The 15768-nt window shown below is 47.3% G+C and overlaps 1 long non-coding RNA gene across 1 annotated transcript; it reads right to left on the reverse strand.

The window, feature by feature from the left end:
* Window positions 1-1979: 1979 nt before the first annotated feature.
* On the reverse strand, window positions 1980-12184 carry LOC311429885. The gene is made up of 5 exons (XR_014688444.1): window positions 12089-12184; window positions 9975-10296; window positions 6440-6865; window positions 4090-4166; window positions 1980-2938 (listed from the first exon to the last, which is right to left on the reverse strand). It is a non-coding gene; the product is annotated as an uncharacterized lncRNA (long non-coding RNA).
* Window positions 12185-15768: the final 3584 nt, after the last annotated feature.

Below are 15768 nucleotides of genomic sequence, written 5' to 3' on the forward strand. Positions count from 1 at the left end.
TCCAGGTCCTTAGAGCAGCTAAAGGCAAGAAGACGATCAAGAGTCTGGCTCAGTTTTGATTGCAGTAGCTTGACAGCAGCCCAGCTGTACAGTGATGAAAGCATTTGACCTCTTCCCAGCCGGCGTGCCTACACAGTGATGTTTAGAAAAGTCATATCTTAAACCATAAGAAGAAAGTTCAGATTTCTTGATTGCTTTTAATGGAAGCATTGAAACCACGAAATAAGTGTGCCAATGGTGGCAAAAATAAAAATAAAAATCATCTGAGCCACTAGTTCCCCTAATGAAACAACTGGGCACAGACAGACCCAGGTGTTTGATGTGGCCGGTCCTTTGCAAGAGGCATCATTGTTGACTTCAGTGCCTGAGCCGCAGACACAAAATGCTGTTTTTTTGAACTTTGCAGGCTTCAGAAAGCCTCAGAATGTGCACAGGGAGCTTTATTTTGGGTAAGGATTGTACCGAGAGACCAAAAGCCCTCCAGGAGTAATGGTAGGTTCCTATAATTTGGGATCAACCATACATTTTGAATGTAGTCTTCCTCTGTCACCTTCTCTTCCATACACTGGTGGTCACGGCTCTCCAGCTGCTCTGTTCAAACCAGTGCTTTTTTGTAACTCTTTAATTAAGCGCGACAATGTCACAGCAATAGCAGAAGGGACCCTTAGCTTTGCTGCCCTGACACAAAGCAGACGTGCCCTGGCTAACAAGATGATGCCTTCTCTGGGGACAAGACAGTCTTTTCACCTCTACACGTTCACTGCTGCCTCCACTCCTGCTGTTTTTCCAGCTCTGAGAAGAGAAGCTAAGCAAAAGTGTGTAACAGACTCTACAAATAATTCAGAGGGTAAAAGTTGTTGAATAATATTTATACCCACATATCATAAAACATATATTCTTTGCTCTTCAGTTTCAAATAATAATGGTGGAAATGGGTAAAAAGGCTTGCTTTCTTCTAAACTGTTTAATCATGGAATTTGTGCCTGTCCCTTGGCTTATTATGAACCATAGTTGGATGCCAAAATATTCAATTCATTTTTAGATACCTAAAGTGAAACTTGGACAGATATTTATTGCTGTTGAGGAACATTAGACCTTCACTCAACATCTGTAGGAAGCAACCCCAGGTAATCAAAATCGGGCATCTGAAACTAGTCATAGTAAAGGACCTTGTTGGCTGTTAACTTAATTTATCTAAAATCTAAAAAAATAAAATAAAATACAGAGTTCAAGCTTTACTTCTTCCTGTCTCTTATCATGGCTGATAAGAGTGATCTAGATACTTCTAAGGAATAATCAAAAATAGTTAAATGCAGTGTGACTGCTGTCCAGGCTTCGTCTCAATGAGATTTCAAGCAGCTCCAATACAATTTCTTGCTTTCTGGTGTCTTCACTGGGAAGAGCAAGTGCTGAAGCACAGACTCAAACAGGTTTTGGCACCCACATGGGATGAGGCCCATCTCCCACCACAGAGGGGTATTTTTCAGGCCAGAATTTACTTGTGTGAGCACAAATTTGCCCTCTTCCCCATCAGCAGTGAGCACAGCCACGTGTGCACCTGCATAACCCAGTTGGAAGTATTCAGCTTTTCTGGCTGATTTTTTTCTTTCTTTCTTCTTCCTGTTCCAGTGACAACCCCAACTTTTCCTCTGTTTCCACAAACCTCCCTGTGTGTTCTTCTGGCTGCTACCAGCCTCCTCTGTGCACCCACCTCTCTTAATATGTCAAAACTTCTTGGTACCAGCTGCCTCTTCTGCAAAGTTATGTGGCCTCGAAGAAGTTAAAATCAATCAAAAGTCCTGTACTGAAAAAAATATTATAATAAAAAAAAATCAGTTCTGCTTCTCTTTACACAACTGCAAAACCTAAGTGAACTTCAGTCCCTCATGTTGCCTTTTACTCCTCTCTCTGGAGTATGTAAGATTTTTTTTCCCAATTTGTCTGCAATTATTCAATCAGAGATGATCCACAGACATATGTCCTCTTTGACAGACGATTCTAATATTCATTAAACTGTTACCACAGAGTTCTTCTTGTATACAGCCTCCACCCTTTGCAGCTTCTCTTCATCATGGCATTTGTAAATGAATAATTAAAAACACAATAAACCAACCAAACAACAACAAAACCAGCAATAACAACAACACACACCATAAAGAAAAAAAACAAAATGAAGAGATGTTTCTTGTTTCAGGCAAATATAATCATGTCCTCCATGTGGAGTGTCTCAGTCTCACAATTTTCAAGACAAGGCTGCTTCCCTTGCACAAGAATTCTGCAGCATGTCATCTGGTTTGTTCAGCAGAGAGGCATATGAAATCAAGTCCTAGATCTTGAAATCCTCTGCTCTGACATCATGTAAACTTCAGAAAGGAAACAGTGGCAGTCCCATCTCTTGGGAAGGTCAAACAATTAACTCAAGCTGTAAGTGAAAATTATTTATAATGAGCCGTCATCTACTGGCAGAAGATTAATGGTAGTTTCATAAGTAGGATTGTGTCTTTTTGCACTTAACTCAGAATAGGGAGTGTTTGAAGTCCAAAAATGGTCACAAGGTGATACATGATGCATAGGTAAGGTAGGAGGGCAGGAGAAGAACATTTCTGTATCCACAAAATCTCTTAAAAGCCATGATAAGTGCTGACATACATCTTAACATGACTCTTCCTTGCTGGAGATGGGTATTTCCGGGCATCTTTCTTTACCTTAGAAATGGTGTCACAAAACCAAGCAGTTTCACCTTGGAAGTCTTCTCCTGCCCTTGGTTCTCACCCTGCCAAGCTGTGGCTGGCCCAAACTCAACAGCAGAAGTCATCCAGCATCACGACGTGTTGGGACGTTTCTCAGACTCTTCAAAAACAGCTGTGGCCTTTCTCGTCTCCCCACTCAAATCAGACTCTTCCAGCTCACAAGAGCATGTTTCAAGTCCTTGTGGATGCTGAGAAAAGCAGGAGGACCCCAGAGAGGCAGAAAGCAAATAAAATTAACATTGTTTTAGTATGAAAGCAAATATTATTCTGAGCATGCCTGGCTTTTCATTTGAGCATCCCTGGAGTCGAGCACATGTGCACACATGCGGAGAGCAGCGTTTGGAGGCCTCCTGGGAAGAGAACCCAGGTTGCATTTTGCCATCCTCAGCCCCTCAGGAAAGGGAGAGAAAACCCCCCAGAGAGTAAAGGTGCCTGCTGCCCTGATCCTAATGCTTCTCCAGGGACAGCATGGGCCAGACTCAGCTTTCCAGGCTCCAGCTGAAGCTCGTGGCCTTCAGCAACTGCTCACCAAGAGCCTGTTCTTACAGCTTTAATTTTTGGTGGGCTTTCCAGTTTCCAGAGGGATTTGTCTTCTCCACAGGAGGATTCTCCCAGTGGGCTTTGCTTGTACGTGTGAGGGAAGAAAGCTGACACAAGCAGATTTTAATTAAACCATGCTTGCAGCTCCCCAGGCTGGCGTAATTTAATGTTTTCTCAGAGATAATATTAACACTTGCGTCATTTTTCATCATCACTAGTTCTGCTCGTGGAGCTGCATTGGAGAGAACCCCCTGGATGCAAGCACTGGTTGAATCCCATTGTTTCAGTTTTTTTTTTTCATCCATTATTTCCCAGCCTGAGAACAAAAGTTACCAGCGGCAGGGAGGAGCTTCATTTTCCAACAAAATCAGCAGAATCACACATACGCAGTGCGGGCATAATTCCTCAGTAAGATCTGCCTGGTTAGGTCTTAAACCCCGAGAGGGAGAAATGCACAAATTCAGATGGAAAGGAGCATCTGGAGCCCAGCTTGCTTTAACGCTGATCCTAGGAGACTTACTCTGGGTGCTAGACAAAGCCATGTAGTTCCTGCTGATGTTATGAAGCTGTGCCTCGCTCTGCCCTTAGGGGTATGTAACCAAAGGGGCTGTGCTGGGGCTCCTCCGTGTTACAGAGGGAAATCTGGGGGGTTTGGGGGTAGCCCTGGGCTCCCATTCCCCCTTCACACCCTGCCTCAAGAGGCTGGGGCAGCAGGAGCAGCGGGGATCCCTGTGTTTGATTTCCATCTCCTCACCCTAAACTTACACCCTAAATTTCCCGATCGTGCCCCAGCCTTTACCTGCCCTTGCTGTGCTCCAGCTGAGAGGGAGATATTTCAGACCAGGCTGTTTTAGCTCGTCCTGAACACTCCGTAACCTGCAGGACCCATGGAAATAATGCAGATTATTTAAAGAAATGAGGCAATTTCCCTGGGCAGGCTGCTGAAGGTTGCCCTGCTTGAGCAGGGGGCTTGGGGCAGAGGACCTCCAGCAGTCCCTGCCAGCCTCAGTCATACTGTGACTGTGGTTCTGGGATGTACCAGATTAAAAGAAAGAAGTCTATACAACCTCAAATAATGAATTTCTTTTCTAATCTATAGTGTCATTAATTTAATCCTGCCTCTGCTCTCTTATCTCTTGCAGTAGGTGGATCTGGCCCCTTGGTGCTTTCCCACACGCCTTGCCTTCCCCTCCTCTCAGCCTGCCTTTCATCATTTATTTCTTCACATCTCTCCCTTAAGCACACTTGTTTCACAAGAGTCATAAACCCTAACCTGGCAAAGCTGTGCAATATCCAACAAGAAATGCTGACCAAGGTATCTGGAGGGCTGGGGCTCCTGGTGTGCTGGAAGCCTCCAGCTCTGCAGGGTGCAGCTCCTTGGGCTGCCACCAGCCCTGCTCATCCCCTCCAGAAGAGACCAAAAAACAAAGTAGGTTTGGGGCTGATGAGCTCCAGGAGCTGTTTTTTGCTCACAGCTTTAGAGCCAGTGGAGTTGGATCAAACACAAGGATGGAGGGCTTAGGTAGGAAGGGAAGGGCTGAGAGGTGAATGCAGGGGGGTGTGAGCCTCTTAAGTCAGTGTGAGGGAGAGAGAAACTCCCTTAGTGCTGAAACCTGGAAATGAGGCAAGGTTTGGGAGGTTACCGAAACTGGTCCTGATCCTGCTTCCCCTCCTGCTCCTCCCAAAGACAACGTGGTTTGGTCAGGAGCAGCATGGAGACCTGAATATGGACTTTGCAGTTTCAGTTCTTTATTCATTTCCCCAATGCACAAGCGTACATCATGTCTGAAATGATTTCTGGTTTTAATAAAGAATTTCTTGTTTGCTTGTTCTTTTTGGCAAACAAAACCAAACAAAAAGCCAAGATGGAAAACTTCGATCAGCTCTGATAAGATTATTAATATTCGCCATGGCAGTACATCCAGACCCTCTAATTTCATAATACAGCTTCAAAAAGTATTGGTGCCTGAAACAAGCATGAATATTTCATCTCCCTGCCTACATTTCTTGGTTGTATCGTAAAATGCAATGTGGCACCTGCTAACCTCGAGAAATACCCAACTGCAATGATGCTGGTGATTTTCTGTAAATGATTGGTTCAAAAGCTTTTAATGTGTTTTGGGCCTCAGTCATTATGGATTTCTGGAGATGGCAAAGGGTAATAAGATAATGGATATGTATCTGCTGCTGCTGTGCTTCACTCGTAGTGCCAGCCTGCTCTGCGCAGGTGGGACTGGAGGGCACGTACCCAAAGCTGGTGTCTTTCACATCGAGTTTGCAAGTGGTACAATGAGGAGAGGCTTTGCAGAGCTCTTGAACTGGTGCAGGAATTTGGCATCAGGTAGACTTTCTCACCTAAGCAGAGCGTGGTGTACATGTGCAACTAATGTTCTGGATCTTTCTGGGGATATGGGCAATTTAATATGGCATTTACATTTTTTTCGGGAATAAATTAGAGATGAACTACTCTGCTTTCCTTTTTAATTTGTCATTGTCCTTCAGCTGGCTTGAAAACAGGGAGGGGATATTTGGGAAGGAATGCCCGAGGTAAGCAGGATGCTGGGGTGCGTGAGGCTCTACAACCTCATACGCTTCCAGGGCTGGCCTAGGAGCACTGAAAGTTTAGCTGTGATTTCAAAGGGAGATATTCAGCCAATAATCCTTTTCAGGCTGGCACAGGAAGGTGGAGGGGAGGTGTCTCTTCATGGAGGGACTGACAGATTTCTCACCCTTCTCCAAAGCCCAATTTCTCCCCCATCTTTGGCTTGCAGATGGACACATGGCTCAATCTTACACGCCTCTAAAGTCCTGCTCTGTCCTCTTGTCTGTTCTGCTCCCCATGCCCCAGATTTCCTGGCACAACATGGGACCGAGGAGGTCTGGGGCAGGTTTTGGTGAGGCAGGGCACAGTCTTACTGTAGTAATCCATAACCAGAAGTTGCTGGCGTTGCAACAGAGCTCTGCTCCACCCTGTGCAAACACTGGGGTCACTGTGGTCATCGGTACTGTTTCTATAGGTTCTAGAACAATAAGGTTCTATAACAATAAGGTTCTAGGACAGTAAGATGTCCTAAAGCAACGTAGGGGCAAATGGCTTCCCTGCTGAGTAGCCTTATAGCATTTGTGCAATACGGGTGAATCCCACCCACCTGGGAGGACTGGCCCATCCTTTTATTTCTGCCTTCCTGCCTTAATCCAGGATACGCAGGTCCTGCAGATGATCTCCAGACTCGGATGATCCCGTTGGCCTCAGTCCACAGCTTGCACAAACTCTGCCAGGAAGTCTGTCAATAATAAATCGCCAAGTAATGAATCTGTAGCGAGTCCCTTTGATCTCTCATAGGATACCTGAAATCAGAGTGCTGTTGGCTGTTAAAGGTTTGTCCACTTCATGTTCTTGGGGAAGGAACTGCCTTCCTTTACATCTCGCACATCGGGAGTCCCTGATGTATGGCAATCCCACATCCCTGTGGGGTAAAATTGTTCATTTCTGCTGGTGTGGCCACGTGAAATCCTCTGCAGAATTAGAAATCACTGCCTCTCTCCAGAATCTTGATGTAACAAATAGAGGCACTCTAAAAGAAATCCATATGACAAAGTGAACAGCCTTTAAGGGCAGGAGGAATCTTTACGCTCATCTAATCCAATCTCTCAAAGAGCAAAGCCATTGACAATTGCATAGTGATAACCCTACAAAGATCAACAGGAATATTCAGCATAATTTCAGCTTGGTTTTGAAAGAGATGCCCATTTTGTTCTATTGGTTTTGAAAGGGGCATTGCTTAAAGCTAAGGATTTGCTTCTGGTACCGATAAAAAAAAAAAAAAAAGAGAGAGAGAAGAAAGGAGAGGCAGCCTTCTTCTCACTGCTGATGACTTGAGTTTAATTTTCTTCCTTGTCCAATTTTTTTGTTTTTTAGCCTCCTGTAGGCATTTTTTGCTTGGTTAACTCCCAGGAATTGGTTCCTTGGTAATGACGGATACATTTTTAGCAGCATCCTAACCAACACGTTCCTGAAGGGACTTTGAACTCAGGGGAAGGTAACACCTTTTCTGGAAAGCAATTCTCCTGAACTGCAAGGAGCTGAAGGTTATTTGTGTTTGGAAAGTAGAATACGTTTGACAGGAATGCAGCCGCTTGTTCCCAGCCAAAAATCGCACCTGTAAGCCTTTGATTCAGGGAATCCTATTGTGATGAAAAAGGATTTGTAAAATAGAAGTGCGGTCTCCCCCTGTGAAATAAAAGATTAAATCTTGATCACCCTGCTGTTGACTCAACTGTTAGCAGCTGAAATATTATTTGCTCAACACACTTAACTGGGTTATGATCTGCAGAAAGATGCTGTGGTTAGAGAGCCTCCAAAACACAATGAGGCCTCACAGCTTCCCCATTAAAAGCGAATTATTCATCTTTACCAAAGGGCAAAATTAAAAGCAGGTTTTCACGAGTAGCTCGAGCCAGCCCAAGTCTGCCTGGCTGCCAAAAGGGGCAGTCCTGCTTCCCCTGCCCCATCCCACCCCACCCCACCCCTGGCTGTGCATTCCTGTCACCACCCCACTCACGACACCACCTGGTGAGGCAGGGCAGCCCATTAATCTGGCTGAAAAATGACCCACCGAGCTGATCCGACTCGCTGCGTAGCTGCACGGCACAAGGGAGCGTTATGTTGACACAAGGGAGCGGCCAGGAAGAGGTGGTCAGGACAAGGAGGAGGCAGGAGCACACCTTTTGGTGACAACGTGGCCTTCGGTTGACTTAACCTGGCTGTGAACTGGTGGAGCTGATAGGGCATACAGGTTTTGGTCCTGGTTTGGGGCAGCGAGGTCCTGTTTCGCTCAGGTTTATAACAGACCAGAACATCTCTTGAAGGAGGTCATGAGGAGGGACGGTGTTGACTGCAACCATGGGGAACATGGGCTGAGCGTGACGGGACCCAAACCCAGCACCCAAGTGTGGGATCACATCACCAGCTCTGCCCTGCCGAGGCTTGTTGTGGCCAGGAGCTGCTTGATAAAGCCCTGACCCTTTTCATTGATGTGGCCATAAAGTCATAAATCCCCTTGGCAGAGCTGTTGGTGTCTCCCTCCCAGTGGTGCATGTGCAAGAAGGAACACAGGGAGGCCCCATCCCCTTTCCTCTCATAAACTGCCTCTATTTCTGCACGCAGACACCAAAGGTGGGTTTCCTGGGGAAATAAATGAAGTGGCAACCCCTCTCCCCATTACTACTACCCAGCATAACACGCATTTAATGAGTCGTGCAATGCTAATGACTCCGTTCCCGTTGCAGCTGTGCCCTCCCCCACCACGCACACCACAGGGGCTGTTCCTGGCTCCCAGGCTTTTTTTTTTTTTTTTTTTTTTTTCCCCACACACCCTGAGTGTGGGGATGCCTTTCTCCAGATATCATTTCTCTGGTCTGCATTTTTGCACGCCCCGTGCCGTAACGCGTGCTGCGCTCAGCCCCCAGCTCTGCGGCTGGCGTCCTACGGCTCAGCACCCCGCGTGCCACCTGCACAGGAGGGGGCAGGAGCAAAAAAGGGAACAAATTGCTGAGAAGGAACTTGCCTGCCAACGGGGGACGTGACAAAGCCCGGCACTAAGATGCTGTGAGGCTGTGCATGTCGTTTGCATCTTTTTGGATGGTATTTCTACCAACACATCTGATGATTAAAGATGAAGGAGTTTTTCAAGGATGTTTCCCTTGTGCACATGCCCTCATGTTGTTCCCAAACCATTAGTGGGGCTTTTCCACTTGGCAAATCCCAGCTGGAAATATGGGAGCCCCCATTCAGAGATGCAGGGACAGAGCCACAATGAAGCAAGGGAGCAGGCAGAGTGCTTGAGGCCAAGAAGCCATCCTTCAAGGCTCCCACCAGCATCAATCAGGTCAAGATCGAATTTACTCTTGTAAATAGCACCAGGAGGGGCAGTCCATGCCCTCTCCACCCTCTGTTTTCTCCTCATATCCCAAAATTGTCTGTGCTGGGACAAAGACCATTGCATTTATACCATGACCTGGAGCAGGGAACTCTTTTCTGGCACTGTCAGAGGGTTGCAAGGCTGCAAACGACAGCAGCAGAGAAATCCTTCACTCCAACCCGATTCGCTCCCCTGAAGCTCCTCCTGTGGCTTTTAGTATGGGAGGAAAAGAGTGCATCCATCCGCCCTGAGCCTTCCCAGGCCCTCCCACTCCCCCCCAGGCTGTGAGATCACTGCCCTGTGGTTCCCAATCCCCACGTGTGGGTCATGCAGGACCCAGATGTTGCCCGTGCCTCCTGCTGGGCTGCCTGGCCAGCACTGGCACTGCTCTTGGCACACCACAGCAGCCTTGTTGAGAGGCCCGACCACACTCCCCACGCAGCTCTGGTTGCTCATGGGGGTGAGCCACAGCCTGAGCAGCAGGCACAGCGCCGCAGCTGGTTTCGGAGCTTTTATGTCGAGGGCTGCTTTGAAGACTCCGCTTTTCCGCAGTGAAATTGCAGCAGCCCAAGTTCCTCGAAAGCAGGTGGAGATTTCTCCCACATCTCTCTTGGTATTGGTCCGAACCCAACCCCAAACTCCTCGTCAGTTTTCCCCTATCCTGTTCAGAAGGCTCTGCTGTGAACTCCCCAGAGGATTTGTCTGCTAGACAATGCATTTACTGTTCGAAGCCTTAAAGCTGCTCTGCTGATAAATATCTCACCCCTCCTCCCCCTGGAAGCTCTGCCAAGCTCCCACAGACACAGGAGCACCAAGACTGCTGCCGTTTTGCTCCTGGCCGGCCCATCCCATGGTATATAGTCGCAGAGGGAGGTTGGGGTGATGCCTTCATGGCTCAGGAGTGTCCTTCCAGCTGGACACTGCCACATGCAGGGACTTGGTCCACCTTCAGCCCACCTCTGATCGAGTGTACAAGGTCACTGGCCTGCTCCTTCCAACCCGGGGGAAGAAGTTTCTGCAGGGCTGACATCTCACTGCCTTTTCCATGACCGAGGATGGGTCAGGCTCTGCAGAATCAGACCATCCTAGCAAATGGAAAGAAAAGAAAACCTCATTGCAGCCTTGTTACACCATAAAATCAAAAATAAGTGCATCAAACCCTGGTTTCTCATTGCCATTTTTCTGGTAGTCTCCAGGAGCTTTCTCTGCCCAGGAGCACTGGCCCATGTGTTTAGGCTCTGCTACCCACGGACCTCAGTTCATCTTCTGCACTTTTGCAGAGCGTGGGGACACTTACTGAAGAGTTTTTGATTCAACAGTGGCCCAACTTTCACAAGGAGAAAAGATCAGATCAGAGAAGCTCCTATGCAGAAGACCATAAGGGATTTAAAGCAAGTCACCCGGGGGACAAAAGCACAGGGACCTCTACCTCGGTGACTAATTAAAAGCCAAGAAGTTGTTACACTAATTAATTTATTAACAGCTAAGTACCACTCATGGAAGAAAAATATTTGCCTTTCACCGACACTTATCCGAACCTCTTGAAGTTGCATGACTAATTTGCACTTTCGAGCAGACCAAACTGGACATTAATCCCAGCCCGGTTTATGGCAGCACTTTTTCCATGGTGCGGTTCAACCCCAGTTTTTCAGCACTGTTAGACATTTATGATTGCAGAAGTGAAGCTGAAAAATAACCAGAGACTGCAGAGCGCTCTTTACCCTGGGAGTTTGGTGACTTGTACAGGCCAGACAGATTTATGTATTTCCCCTAGTGGAGGTCACGTATTTTTAGCTCACAGATGATTTGTGAGATGGAAAGGACCTGAATCCCTGGAGTCTGAGGCAAAAGTAACCGGAGACTTTTTAAAGTTGACTCTGGTGGCTACGGCTCTTGCTCTGTTTTCTTAATTATTCTCAGAATAACACACCACTGGATGCATACCTTGCCTCTAGACCTCGAACACAAAAACAAAGCAGTGTGGGCAAGGGCAAGCGTTGCAAGAACTTGGTGGTGTATTGATGGGGAAGGCACATGCAGCGATCCCTTGCAGCTCATCTTTGGACCTTGGGAAGGTCCAAATGCATCCAACCCAACACAAAGCACCTGGAGATGTCCCCATGGCAGGGGATGTAGGTAGAGAAACCTGTTGAGGAACACACAGAAGAGAGCCAGCGTGTCCCCCTGACCAAAGGGGAGGTATCTGCTGGGGGATGGTTTGTTCTGGAGAGGGGTCATTGAAAAAAGATACGAGGAGAGGGAGGCAAAGATGACAGTGTTTTGAGTTTTATGGCCAATAACCCAGATGCTAACGCAGCACAGGTGGCGTGTGCCTGCCACACTCACATCCAAATGTGATTAAGGCTGGTTTGGATGAGCCTTTGGGCTTCTCTGGTTTCCCTGGGAGCTGCAGTGACTTCTTGCCTGACAGGAGGGGACAGTGTACCCAACGGGACATTAATCCCCTCTCTTGGCTTATCCTATCACGGAGGATTCTCAGGCAAAGGGGCAGGTGAGGCTGGGCTGGTGCAGAGACGCAAATGCCCCAAGCCTCTCTGCCCCTCTGTGGCTCAGCTCACAGGAAACATGCACGTATTCTCCTCTGCCATCCCCAAGCAGAGTTATTTCTTTCCACTGCTGTCACCTGATGGGGATCAGCTGAGTGTTACAAAGGGAAAAATGCAAAGAAAATCTCTCAGCTGTTCTCCCGATGCGCGGGAGCACAATAACAATTGCAAACAGGTTTAGCTCCAACCTTCTGGAAAAGGACTTAATGGGAAATGATAACCACCCCCCCACATTTATAAAGCCATCAGGAGGCAATTAGGGGAAGGGCAGTGCTGCAGGCTTCAAGCTTTGCTTTTATAAGCTGATTACCTGTGGGGTTTCTCTAGGAAGGAGAGCCAAAGCGCAGGACCTGCACGCCCTTGGTAAGTCAGCCACCTCCACACCTTCACGTGGCCACTTGTCTATGGGTGAGCTGTAGTCAGGAGGTTCTGTAAGATCTTAATCTGCATATGGGGAAGAAACGGGTTTGATTTATCTAAAGAAAAAGCATTTTTTGAAACAGTTCCCCTCCACTCACCTGTAAACCTCTGAAAGCTCCGAGTCCTCCACCAAAAGGAGAAGTGAGACGTTGCTCCCCCTCCACCCATTTCCTCCCCTTTCATAGCAACACGAAGGGCAGGAAGGAGAAGGGAGCCATTCGTTTGTTCTTAAAATAAACTCTAATTAATAAATAAGACAGAGAACTGCAGCTTTCTCATCACCTCTTCCCCAGAAACCCCCCATCCTTCCTGCATTGATTAATAACCACGGGAGCGTCATGCTTGGACACAGAACCCGTATCCCTTTCTTGCTCCACCTTTCATGTTCTTCCACTTCTTTGATGTGCCTAAAATGCTGGAATCTCTGTTTCACAGCTCCTATGGGATCTGAGGACCTTCACTCTGCCTCCTGCAAAAGGGAATCAGCAAAAGGGGCTTTGTAGGGAAATCAGAGGTGGGACTGGGCCTGGGGTGGCCCCAGAGCTCCGCAGGGCAGAGGGAAGCTCCCCAGAGGAGGATAGGTCTCTGCAAATTTGGAGGAGCTGTGCCAGGGTGCCTGAAATTAAGCAGGTATGGCCCTGGTGTGGGACCTTCCCACTCCGGGGTGTTGGGCAGTTTGGTTTAGCTCTAGGAACCAGAAACTTCTGCTTTCTCAATCTTTATTGCAAAGCCCTTTGCAGGATTGCACAACTTGGCCTTGCAGCTCCGTCATCTGGCAGTACTGCTGCATGAAGTGCAGATATATAGCAGAGGATTTGATGAGGGTTTCCTTTCTTTCCCTCCTCTTCTTCTTCCCCTTTTGCTTTCAACCCTGTCGCTCGCTTTAAGCCAACTGGTTTGCCTGCCTTTGGTAGCTGTGGGAAATTGCGGTGTCCTTTAACGCTGATACAGCCACAACCTGTCCTCCTGTAGCAGGATCTTCTGCTGTGATCGAGGCTGGATTTCATTTTGTGCTGGTTCCTAATTAAAGCACCAAATTAAAGCATTTCTGGAAGCTGCTTCTTGCCTGGAGCTCTCCCGACATGGTCAGTGTCCAAGTATCTGCAGCAAATCCAGATCCACGGGCGATATAAATCTTGGCATGAGCAGGACACCAGTGTGGGAGCAATTCCTTGTGCCTTGGCCCTTCCAGTGGAGATTACCTCAGCTACAAATATGTGAGGGATACAAACAGGGGGAGGCAGCCGAGGGTGGTCTCAGCTGGAGGGATGGCTGTGCTGAGCAGGGCCATGTCCAGCAGCATCTTCCCTGAGCTCCAAGGCTGCATTCACACACAGTGGGGGTGAGAAGATGCAGTAAAATGTTTATTTGAGCAAATTATGTCAGAGGATGTGCACGCTAAATGTCAGATCTCTCAAATAAAGCCACACATTGGTGGGATCACCAGAAGTGATGCGGGATGCAACAGAAGTTGAAGGAGACGATACCCCAAAAAACAAACATAGCAGGAAGATTTGGAGAGAAATTTGCTGAATCTTAATCCTGGGACACAAATAGAGAATAATGCAACACAAATGTTGTATAGGGAAGGTAGATGTACTTATAACATGCAACAGAAAAAAAAAACAAACACTGTAATATTTTAGATTTTGCATTCTGAGAGTCGAAGAAATGCTATCAGAGAGCCAGCCCACAGCAATCATTCATCATTCTTCAGAGATTAAAGATCCCAGCACAGGTAGGGAGCACCTTGGCCTTTAGGAAGCAGAGAGCACGACCTTCCTCTGCTGTCTGCTTCCTAAAGCAGCACCGACACCCATGTGGCTAGCAGCTGGGCCAGCTTTGCTATCTCATGGCCAAACAGTGGTTAAACCACATCGGACCTTATCACTGAACAGTTTTATTGCTTCCAAGATTTCTTGCTGAGGAGCACTTCCCTCAGTCTATGTCCTGTGAAAGCTTTTCTTTGCTAATTTTGGCTTGTGCCTGGCGTAGGCTGTGGAGGCTTATCAGGTCCAGCAAAGGTTCAGGAGGAGGATGAGGTTTGGTCATCCCTGGGGTGCTCCTTTAGCACACACAGGGACAAGATAATGTTTTTGAACTGATCATTCATGTTCAAATGCTTCCCAATGCCCCCTGCCGTGTTACCTAAAAAGATTAATTTATCTTTATGTTTCTAGCTTGAAATGGCGTTACACTTCTGAGCTTGGAAGTGGGAAGAAGATTTGTGAGCTTTCTTCTCTCTTTCTTATCTGGGAAGAATTCATTGTGGTACTGTAAACAGCTTAGAAAAGGGATGCAAAGAGATTTCTTTTTTGCACAAAAATTAAGCAAGATTTTCTACTGTAGCCTCCTGTCCCCTTAACTTCCCAAACTAACAACACACAGCTTTAATCTCTCCAACTCCTTCTACTTCACGGCTTTGGCCACTCAATCATCGTGAACAACTTGGCTCTTCCAGGCGGCTGTCAGTGAATTCTGTCCTTGGGGAACAGGATCAGCCCTCAGCCAGTTGTTTGTGTGTGTCCTTTTGCAAGCACTGAAGTAAGTATTGCAGGAAAGGCAGAAACTAGGAGAGAAAAAAACTGAAATCAATGAGTTGAACCAGGGAATGTGCCATGTCATAGCAGTGAGTTGGTTGTAGGTGAGCTGTCTGAGAATCACAGGGTTTCTAGTGGGTACTTTTTTTCATTGAAGAATGAAAATAAATGAGAATTTGCTCCAAACTGGTCCAAAAGGAAGAGCTTTCAAAATGAATATTTTGAAAGAAGCCAGTAATATTCCAGGTCTCCAGGAAAGTTTGGCTTTAGGGGAAGAAATAAAAGTGCTTCTGACACGAAATGGTGGATCCAGCCACCACTCTGTGGTTGCCTTGGACCCCACTGAGGTGGTTGTGGATCCACTGCCCGTGGGGCAGAGCTGCCAGCCAAGCCCTAGCTGGCTCCATGGGGTGCCCAGGAGCTGAAGAGGGTTGGAGCTGAGGGCCAGGGCTGCTGTGGTTGTCCCCAAAGGTTTGGTGAAAGGGTTTGGAGGCTGCCCCAGGACACGCTGCAAAGCCCAGACTCCCCGTTCCCACCCATGGCAGCTCCAGCTGGAGCAATGTCCTGTGAATCGGCCAAATCCTCCTCAAGGTACCCTGCTCTAACCCTTCAGCTTTAACAAATGCCTCCTTACGAGCATTTCCCAGGAGGTGGCATCACAGCTTTTTTAGGTACAAAAGAGGTGTAACTCTTCTGACTTCTCCCCAAAAGCAGCTCAGCTGCACATCTCCATCCTCCCACCACTTCTCTGCTTGTATGAGGACTACCAAGTCCAGTCCACAGAGGTTCTGCTTCCAGATATATATCTATTTTTCCTCCATTCATTATAAAACCAGACATCTTTCCCTATCATTCAGTTTATACAAACCCCTTCTCAATATAGAAATACCCCCAAATTGCAGACTCTGCCTACTCCCAAGGCCACCTTTGAGACCCGAAGGGTGGAAACCCAGGATTTGCTCTTTCAATGTCTGCTCTGACACAAAGGATGGAGACTGGAATATGATCCCAAGCTGAGACATTAGTGCTA

This window comes from Aythya ferina, assembly GCF_964211825.1.
Source record: "Aythya ferina genome assembly, chromosome: 1".
NCBI lineage: Eukaryota > Metazoa > Chordata > Aves > Anseriformes > Anatidae > Aythya > Aythya ferina.